Raw genomic sequence first — 9,649 nt, forward strand, 5'->3', positions numbered from 1 at the left:
AAAGCACCATTTTCATGCATATCGTGTGGTTTTGCAGAAAACTGCGTCCGCGTCTACCAAAAGATGCATGTGCATGCTTAAAACGCGTTTTGGCACAAATCCATGTGCGGGTGCTAAAAAGAGCAGCATCGGCATGCTTTTCACGTCGTTTGGTAGAAATCCACGCGCGCGGTCTGCCAAAAGCACCATTTGCATGCATATCGTGTGCTTTTGCAGAAAACTGCGTCCGCGTCTACCAAAAGATGCATGTGCATGCTTAAAACGCCTTTTGGCACAAATCCATGTGCGGGTGCTAAAAAGAGCAGCATCGGCATGCTTTTCACGTCGTTTGGTAGAAATCCACGCGCGCGTTCTGCCAAAAGCACCATTTGCATGCATATCGTGTGGTTTTGTAGAAAACTGCATCCGCGTCTACCAAAAGATGCATGTGCATGCTTAAAACGCCTTTTGGCACAAATCCATGTGCGGGTGCTAAAAAGAGCAGCATCGGCATGCATTTCACGTCGTTTGGTAGAAATCCACGCGCGCGTTCTGCCAAAAGCACCATTTGCATGCATTTCGTGTGGTTTTGCAGAAAACTGCGTCCGCGTCTACCAAAAGATACATGTGCATGCTTAAAACGCATTTTGGCACAAATCCATGTGCGGGTGCTAAAAAGAGCAGCATCGGCATGCTTTTCACGTCGTTTGGTAGAAATCCACGCGCGCGTTCTGCCAAAAGCACCATTTGCATGCATATCGTGTGGTTTTGCAGAAAACTGCGTCCGCGTCTACCAAAAGAGGCATGTGCATGCTTAAAACGCGTTTTGGCAGAAATACATGTGCGGGTGCTAAAAAGAGCAGCATCGGCATGCTTTTCACGTCGTTTGGTAGAAATCCACGCGCGCGTTCTGCCAAAAGCACCGTTTGCATGCATATCGTGTGGTTTTGCAGAAAACTGCGTCCGCGTCTACCAAAAGATGCATGTGCATGCTTAAAACGCGTTTTGGCACAAATCCATGTGCGGGTGCTAAAAAGAGCAGCATCGGCATGCTTTTCACGTCGTTTGGTAGAAATCCACGCGCGCGTTCTTGCCAAAAGCACCATTTGCATGCATATCGTGTGGTTTTGCAAAACTGCGTCCGCGTCTACCAAAAGATGCATGTGCATGCTTAAAACGCGTTTTGGCACAAATCCATGTGCGGGTGCTAAAAAGAGCAGCATCGGCATTCTTTTCACGTCGTTTGGTAGAAATCCACGCGCGCGGTCTGCCAAAAGCACCATTTGCATGCATATCGTGTGGTTCTGCAGAAAAATGCGTCCGCGTCTACCAAAAGATGCATGTGCATGCTTAAAACGCGTTTTGGCACAAATCCATGAGCGGGTGCTAAAAAGAGCAGCATCGGCATGCTTTTCACGTCGTTTGGTAGAAATCCACGCGCGCGTTCTGCCAAAAGCACCATTTGTATGCATATCGTGTGGTTTTGAAGAAAACTGCGTCCGCGTCTACCAAAAGATGCATGTGCATGCTTAAAACGCGTTTTGGCACAAATCCATGTGCGGGTGCTAAAAAGAGCAGCAACGGCATGCTTTTCACGTCGTTTGGTAGAAATCCACGCGCGCGTTCTGCCAGAAGCACCATTTGCATGCATATCGTGTGGTTTTGCAGAAAACTGCGTCCGCGTCTACCAAAAGATGCATGTGCATGCTTAAAACGCGTTTTGGCACAAATCCATGTGCGGGTGCTAAAAAGAGTAGCATCGGCATGCTTTTCACGTCGTTTGGTAGAAATCCACGCGCGCGTTCTGCCAAAAGCACCATTTGCATGCATATCGTGTGGTTTTGCAGAAAACTGCGTCCGCGTCTACCAAACGATGCATGTGCATGCTTAAAACGCGTTTTGGCACAAATCCATGTGCGGGTGCTAAAAAGAGCAGCACCGGCATGCTTTTCACGTCGTTTGGTAGAAATCCACGCGCGCGTTCTACCAAAAGCACCATTTGCATGCATATCGTGTGGTTTTGCAGAAAACTGCGTCCGCGTCTACCAAAAGATGCATGTGCATGCTTAAAACGCGTTTTGGCACAAATCCATGTGCGGGTGCTAAAAAGAGCAGCATCGGCGTGCTTTTCACGTCGTTTGGTAGAAATTCACGCGCGCGTTCTGCCAAAAGCACCATTTGCATGCATATCGTGTGGTTTTGCAGAAAACTGCGTCCGCGTCTACCAAAAGATGCATGTGCATGCTTAAAACGCGTTTTGGCACAAATCCATGTGCGGGTGCTAAAAAGAGCAGCATCGGCATGCTTTTCACGTCGTTTGGTAGAAATCCACGCGCGCGTTCTGCCAAAAGCACCATTTGCATGCATATCGTGTGGTTTTGCAGAAAACTGCGTCCGCGTCTACCAAAAGAGGCATGTGCATGCTTAAAACGCGTTTTGGCACAAATCCATGTGCGGGTGCTAAAAAGAGCAGCATCGGCATGCTTTTCACGTCGTTTGGTAGAAATCCACGCGCGCGTTCTGCCAAAAGCACCATTTGCATGCATATCGTGTGGTTTTGCAGAAAACTGCGTCCGCGTCTACCAAAAGAGGCATGTGCATGCTTAAAACGCGTTTTGGCACAAATCCATGTGCGGGTGCTAAAAAGAGCAGCATCGGCATGCTTTTCACGTCGTTTGGTAGAAATCCACGCGCGCGTTCTGCCAAAAGCACCATTTGCATGCATATCGTGTGGTTTTGCAGAAAACTGCGTCCGCGTCTACCAAAAGAGGCATGTGCATGCTTAAAACGCGTTTTGGCACAAATCCATGTGCGGGTGCTAAAAAGAGCAGCATCGGCATGCTTTTCACGTCGTTTGGTAGACATCCACGCGCGCGTTCTGCCAAAAGCACCATTTGCATGCATATCGTGTGGTTTTGTAGAAAACTGCGTCCGCGTCTACCAAAAGATGCATGTGCATGCTTAAAACGCCTTTTGGCACAAATCCATGTGCGGGTGCTAAAAAGAGCAGCATCGGCATGCATTTCACGTCGTTTGGTAGAAATCCACGCGCGCGTTCTGCCAAAAGCACCATTTGCATGCATATCGTGTGGTTTTGCAGAAAACTGCGTCCGCGTCTACCAAAAGATGCATGTGCATGCTTAAAACGCGTTTTGGCACAAATCCATGTGCGGGTGCTAAAAAGAGTAGCATCGGCATGCTTTTCACGTCGTTTGGTAGAAATCCACGCGCGCGTTCTGCCAAAAGCACCATTTGCATGCATATCGTGTGGTTTTGCAGAAAACTGCGTCCGCGTCTACCAAACGATGCATGTGCATGCTTAAAACGCGTTTTGGCACAAATCCATGTGCGGGTGCTAAAAAGAGCAGCACCGGCATGCTTTTCACGTCGTTTGGTAGAAATCCACGCGCGGGTTCTGCCAAAAGCACCATTTGCATGCATATCGTGTGGTTTTGTAGAAAACTGCGTCCGCGTCTACCAAAAGATGCATGTGCATGCTTAAAACGCGTTTTGGCACAAATCCATGTGCGGGTGCTAAAAAGAGCAGCATCGGCATGCTTTTCACGTCGTTTGGTAGAAATCCACGCGCGCGTTCTGCCAAAAGCACCATTTGCATGCATATCGTGTGGTTTTGCAGAAAACTGCGTCCGCGTCTACCAAAAGAGGCATGTGCATGCTTAAAACGCGTTTTGGCAGAAATACATGTGCGGGTGCTAAAAAGAGCAGCATCGGCATGCTTTTCACGTCGTTTGGTAGAAATCCACGCGCGCGTTCTGCCAAAAGCACCATTTGCATGCATATCGTGTGGTTCTGCAGAAAACTGCGTCCGCGTCTACCAAAAGATGCATGTGCATGCTTAAAACGCGTTTTGGCACAAATCCATGTGCGGGTGCTAAAAAGAGCAGCATCGGCATGCTTTTCACGTCGTTTGGTAGAAATCCACGCGCGCGTTCTGCCAAAAGCACCATTTGTATGCATATCGTGTGGTTTTGAAGAAAACTGCGTCCGCGTCTACCAAAAGATGCATGTGCATGCTTAAAACGCGTTTTGGCACAAATCCATGTGCGGGTGCTAAAAAGAGCAGCATCGGCATGCTTTTCACGTCGTTTGGTAGAAATCCACGCGCGCGTTCTTGCCAAAAGCACCATTTGCATGCATATCGTGTGGTTTTGCAGAAAACTGCGTCCGCGTCTACCAAAAGATGCATGTGCATGCTTAAAACGCGTTTTGGCACAAATCCATGTGCGGGTGCTAAAAAGAGCAGCATCGGCATGCTTTTCACGTCGTTTGGTAGAAATCCACGCGCGCGTTCTGCCAAAAGCACCATTTGCATGCATATCGTGTGGTTTTGCAGAAAACTGCGTCCGCGTCTACCAAAAGATGCATGTGCATGCTTAAAACGCGTTTTGGCACAAATCCATGTGCGGGTGCTAAAAAGAGCAGCATCGGCATGCTTTTCACGTCGTTTGGTAGAAATCCACGCGCGCGGTCTGCCAAAAGCACCACTTGCATGCATATCGTGTGGTTTTGCAGAAAACTGCGTCCGCGTCTACCAAAAGATGCATGTGCATGCTTAAAACGCGTTTTGGCACAAATCCATGTGCGGGTGCTAAAAAGAGCAGCATCGGCATGCTTTTCACGTCGTTTGGTAGAAATCCACGCGCGCGTTCTGCCAAAAGCACCATTTGCATGCATATCATGTGATTTTGCAGAAAACTGCGTCCGCGTCTACCAAAAGATGCATGTGCATGCTTAAAATGCGTTTTGGCACAAATTTTTGTGCGGGTGCTAAAAAGAGCAGCATCGGCATGCTTTTCACGTCGTTTGGTAGAAATCCACGCGCGCGTTCTTGCCAAAAGCACCATTTGCATGGATATCGTGTGGTATTGCAGAAAACTGCGTCCGCGTCTACGAAAAGATGCATGTGCATGCTTAAAACGCGTGTTGGCACAAATCCATGTGCGGGTGCTAAAAAGAGCAGCATCGGCATGCTTTTCACGTCGTTTGGTAGAAATCCACGCGCGCGTTCTGCCAAAAGCACCGTTTGCATGCCTATCGTGTGGTTTTGCAGAAAACTGCGTCCGCGTCTACCAAAAGATGCATGTGCATGCTTAAAACGCGTTTTGGCACAAATCCATGTGCGGGTGCTAAAAAGAGCAGCATCGGCATGCTTTTCACGTCGTTTGGTAGAAATCCACGCGCGCGTTCTGCCAAAAGCACCGTTTGCATGCATATCGTGTGGTTTTGCAGAAAACTGCGTCCGCGTCTACCAAAAGATGCATGTGCATGCTTAAAACGCGTTTTGGCACAAATCCATGTGCGGGTGCTAAAAAGAGCAGCATCGGCATGCTTTTCACGTCGTTTGGTAGAAATCCACGCGCGCGTTCTTGCCAAAAGCACCATTTGCATGCATATCGTGTGGTTTTGCAAAACTGCGTCCGCGTCTACCAAAAGATGCATGTGCATGCTTAAAACGCGTTTTGGCACAAATCCATGTGCGGGTGCTAAAAAGAGCAGCATCGGCATTCTTTTCACGTCGTTTGGTAGAAATCCACGCGCGCGGTCTGCCAAAAGCACCATTTGCATGCATATCGTGTGGTTCTGCAGAAAAATGCGTCCGCGTCTACCAAAAGATGCATGTGCATGCTTAAAACGCGTTTTGGCACAAATCCATGAGCGGGTGCTAAAAAGAGCAGCATCGGCATGCTTTTCACGTCGTTTGGTAGAAATCCACGCGCGCGTTCTGCCAAAAGCACCATTTGTATGCATATCGTGTGGTTTTGAAGAAAACTGCGTCCGCGTCTACCAAAAGATGCATGTGCATGCTTAAAACGCGTTTTGGCACAAATCCATGTGCGGGTGCTAAAAAGAGCAGCAACGGCATGCTTTTCACGTCGTTTGGTAGAAATCCACGCGCGCGTTCTGCCAGAAGCACCATTTGCATGCATATCGTGTGGTTTTGCAGAAAACTGCGTCCGCGTCTACCAAAAGATGCATGTGCATGCTTAAAACGCGTTTTGGCACAAATCCATGTGCGGGTGCTAAAAAGAGTAGCATCGGCATGCTTTTCACGTCGTTTGGTAGAAATCCACGCGCGCGTTCTGCCAAAAGCACCATTTGCATGCATATCGTGTGGTTTTGCAGAAAACTGCGTCCGCGTCTACCAAACGATGCATGTGCATGCTTAAAACGCGTTTTGGCACAAATCCATGTGCGGGTGCTAAAAAGAGCAGCACCGGCATGCTTTTCACGTCGTTTGGTAGAAATCCACGCGCGGGTTCTGCCAAAAGCACCATTTGCATGCATATCGTGTGGTTTTGTAGAAAACTGCGTCCGCGTCTACCAAAAGATGCATGTGCATGCTTAAAACGCGTTTTGGCACAAATCCATGTGCGGGTGCTAAAAAGAGCAGCATCGGCATGCTTTTCACGTCGTTTGGTAGAAATCCACGCGCGCGTTCTGCCAAAAGCACCATTTGCATGCATATCGTGTGGTTTTGCAGAAAACTGCGTCCGCGTCTACCAAAAGAGGCATGTGCATGCTTAAAACGCGTTTTGGCAGAAATACATGTGCGGGTGCTAAAAAGAGCAGCATCGGCATGCTTTTCACGTCGTTTGGTAGAAATCACGCGCGCGTTCTGCCAAAAGCACCATTTGCATGCATATCGTGTGGTTCTGCAGAAAACTGCGTCCGCGTCTACCAAAAGATGCATGTGCATGCTTAAAACGCGTTTTGGCACAAATCCATGTGCGGGTGCTAAAAAGAGCAGCATCGGCATGCTTTTCACGTCGTTTGGTAGAAATCCACGCGCGCGTTCTGCCAAAAGCACCATTTGTATGCATATCGTGTGGTTTTGAAGAAAACTGCGTCCGCGTCTACCAAAAGATGCATGTGCATGCTTAAAACGCGTTTTGGCACAAATCCATGTGCGGGTGCTAAAAAGAGCAGCATCGGCATGCTTTTCACGTCGTTTGGTAGAAATCCACGCGCGCGTTCTTGCCAAAAGCACCATTTGCATGCATATCGTGTGGTTTTGCAGAAAACTGCGTCCGCGTCTACCAAAAGATGCATGTGCATGCTTAAAACGCGTTTTGGCACAAATCCATGTGCGGGGTGCTAAAAAGAGCAGCATCGGCATGCTTTTCACGTCGTTTGGTAGAAATCCACGCGCGCGTTCTGCCAAAAGCACCATTTGCATGCATATCGTGTGGTTTTGCAGAAAACTGCGTCCGCGTCTACCAAAAGATGCATGTGCATGCTTAAAACGCGTTTTGGCACAAATCCATGTGCGGGTGCTAAAAAGAGCAGCATCGGCATGCTTTTCACGTCGTTTGGTAGAAATCCACGCGCGCGGTCTGCCAAAAGCACCACTTGCATGCATATCGTGTGGTTTTGCAGAAAACTGCGTCCGCGTCTACCAAAAGATGCATGTGCATGCTTAAAACGCGTTTTGGCACAAATCCATGTGCGGGTGCTAAAAAGAGCAGCATCGGCATGCTTTTCACGTCGTTTGGTAGAAATCCACGCGCGCGTTCTGCCAAAAGCACCATTTGCATGCATATCATGTGATTTTGCAGAAAACTGCGTCCGCGTCTACCAAAAGATGCATGTGCATGCTTAAAATGCGTTTTGGCACAAATTTTTGTGCGGGTGCTAAAAAGAGCAGCATCGGCATGCTTTTCACGTCGTTTGGTAGAAATCCACGCGCGCGTTCTTGCCAAAAGCACCATTTGCATGGATATCGTGTGGTATTGCAGAAAACTGCGTCCGCGTCTACGAAAAGATGCATGTGCATGCTTAAAACGCGTGTTGGCACAAATCCATGTGCGGGTGCTAAAAAGAGCAGCATCGGCATGCTTTTTCACGTCGTTTGGTAGAAATCCACGCGCGCGTTCTGCCAAAAGCACCGTTTGCATGCCTATCGTGTGGTTTTGCAGAAAACTGCGTCCGCGTCTACCAAAAGATGCATGTGCATGCTTAAAACGCGTTTTGGCACAAATCCATGTGCGGGTGCTAAAAAGAGCAGCATCGGCATGCTTTTCACGTCGTTTGGTAGAAATCCACGCGCGCGTTCTGCCTAAAGCACCATTTGCATGCATATCGTGTGGTTTTGCAGAAAACTGCGTCCGCGTCCACCAAAAGATGCATGTGCATGCTTAAAACGCGTTTTGGCACAAATCCATGTGCGGGTGCTAAAAAGAGCAGCATCGGCATGCTTTTCACGTCGTTGGTAGAAATCCACGCGCGGGTTCTGCCAAAAGCACCATTTGCATGCATATCGTGTGGTTTTGCAGAAAAACTGCGTCCGCGTCTACCAAAAGATGCATGTGCATGCTTAAAACGCGTTTTGGCACAAATCCATGTGCGGGTGCTAAAAAGAGCAGCATCGGCATGCTTTTCACGTCGTTTGGTAGAAATCAACGCGCGTTCTGCCAAAAGCACCATTTGCATGCATATCGTGTGGTTTTGCAGAAAACTGCGTCCGCATCTACCAAAAGATGCATGTGCATGGTTAAAACGCGTTTTGGCAGAAATGCATGTGCGGGTGCTAAAAAGAGCAGCATCGGCATGCTTTTCACGTCGTTTGGTAGAAATCCACGCGCGCGTTCTTGCCAAAAGCGCCATTTGCATGCATATCGTGTGGTTTTGCAGAAAACTGCGTCCGCGTCTACCAAAAGATGCATGTGCATGCTTAAAACGCGTTTTGGCACAAATCCATGTGCGGGTGCTAAAAAGAGCAGCATCGGCATGCTTTTCACGTCGTTTGGTAGAAATCCACGCGCGCGTTCTGCCAAAAGCACCATTTGCATGCATATCGTGTGGTTTTGCAGAAAACTGCGTCCGCGTCTACCAAAAGATGCATGTGCATGCTTAAAACGCGTTTTGGCACAACTCCATGTGCGGGTGCTAAAAAGAGCAGCATCGGCATGCTTTTCACGTAGTTTGGTAGAAATCTACGCGCGCGTTCTGCCAAAAGCACCATTTGCATGCATATCGTGTGGTTTTGCAGAAAACTGCGTCCGCGTCTACCAAAAGATGCATGTGCATGCTTAAAACGCGTTTTGGCACAAATCCATGTGCGGGTGCTAAAAAGAGCAGCATCGGCATGCTTTTCACGTCGTTTGGTAGAAATCCACGCGCGCGTTCTGCAAAAGCACCATTTGCATGCATATCGTGTGGTTTTGCAGAAAACTGCGTCCGCGTCTACCAAAAGATGCATTTGCATGCTTAAAACGAGTTTTGGCACAAATCCATGTGCGGGTGCTAAAAAGAGCAGCATCGGCATGCTTTTCACGTCGTTTGGTAGAAATCCACGCGCGCGTTCTGCCAAAAGCACCATTTGCATACATATCGTGTGGTTTTGCAGAAAACTGCGTCCGCGTCTACCAAAAGATGCATGTGCATGCTTACAACGCGTTTTGGCACAAATCCATGTGCAGGTGCTAAAAAGAGCAGCATCGGCATGCTTTTCACGTCGTTTGGTAGAATTCCACGCACGCGTTCTTCCCAAAAGCACCATTTGCATGCATATCGTGTGGTTTTGCAGAAAACTGAGTCCGCGTCTACCAAAAGATGCATGTGCATGCTTAAAACGCGTTTTGGCACAAATCCATGTGCGGGTGCTAAAAAGAGCAGCATCGGCATGCTTTTCACGTCGTTTGGTAGAAAT

This window comes from Dermacentor variabilis, unplaced genomic scaffold (assembly GCF_050947875.1).
Source record: "Dermacentor variabilis isolate Ectoservices unplaced genomic scaffold, ASM5094787v1 scaffold_100, whole genome shotgun sequence".
Taxonomy (NCBI): domain Eukaryota; kingdom Metazoa; phylum Arthropoda; class Arachnida; order Ixodida; family Ixodidae; genus Dermacentor; species Dermacentor variabilis.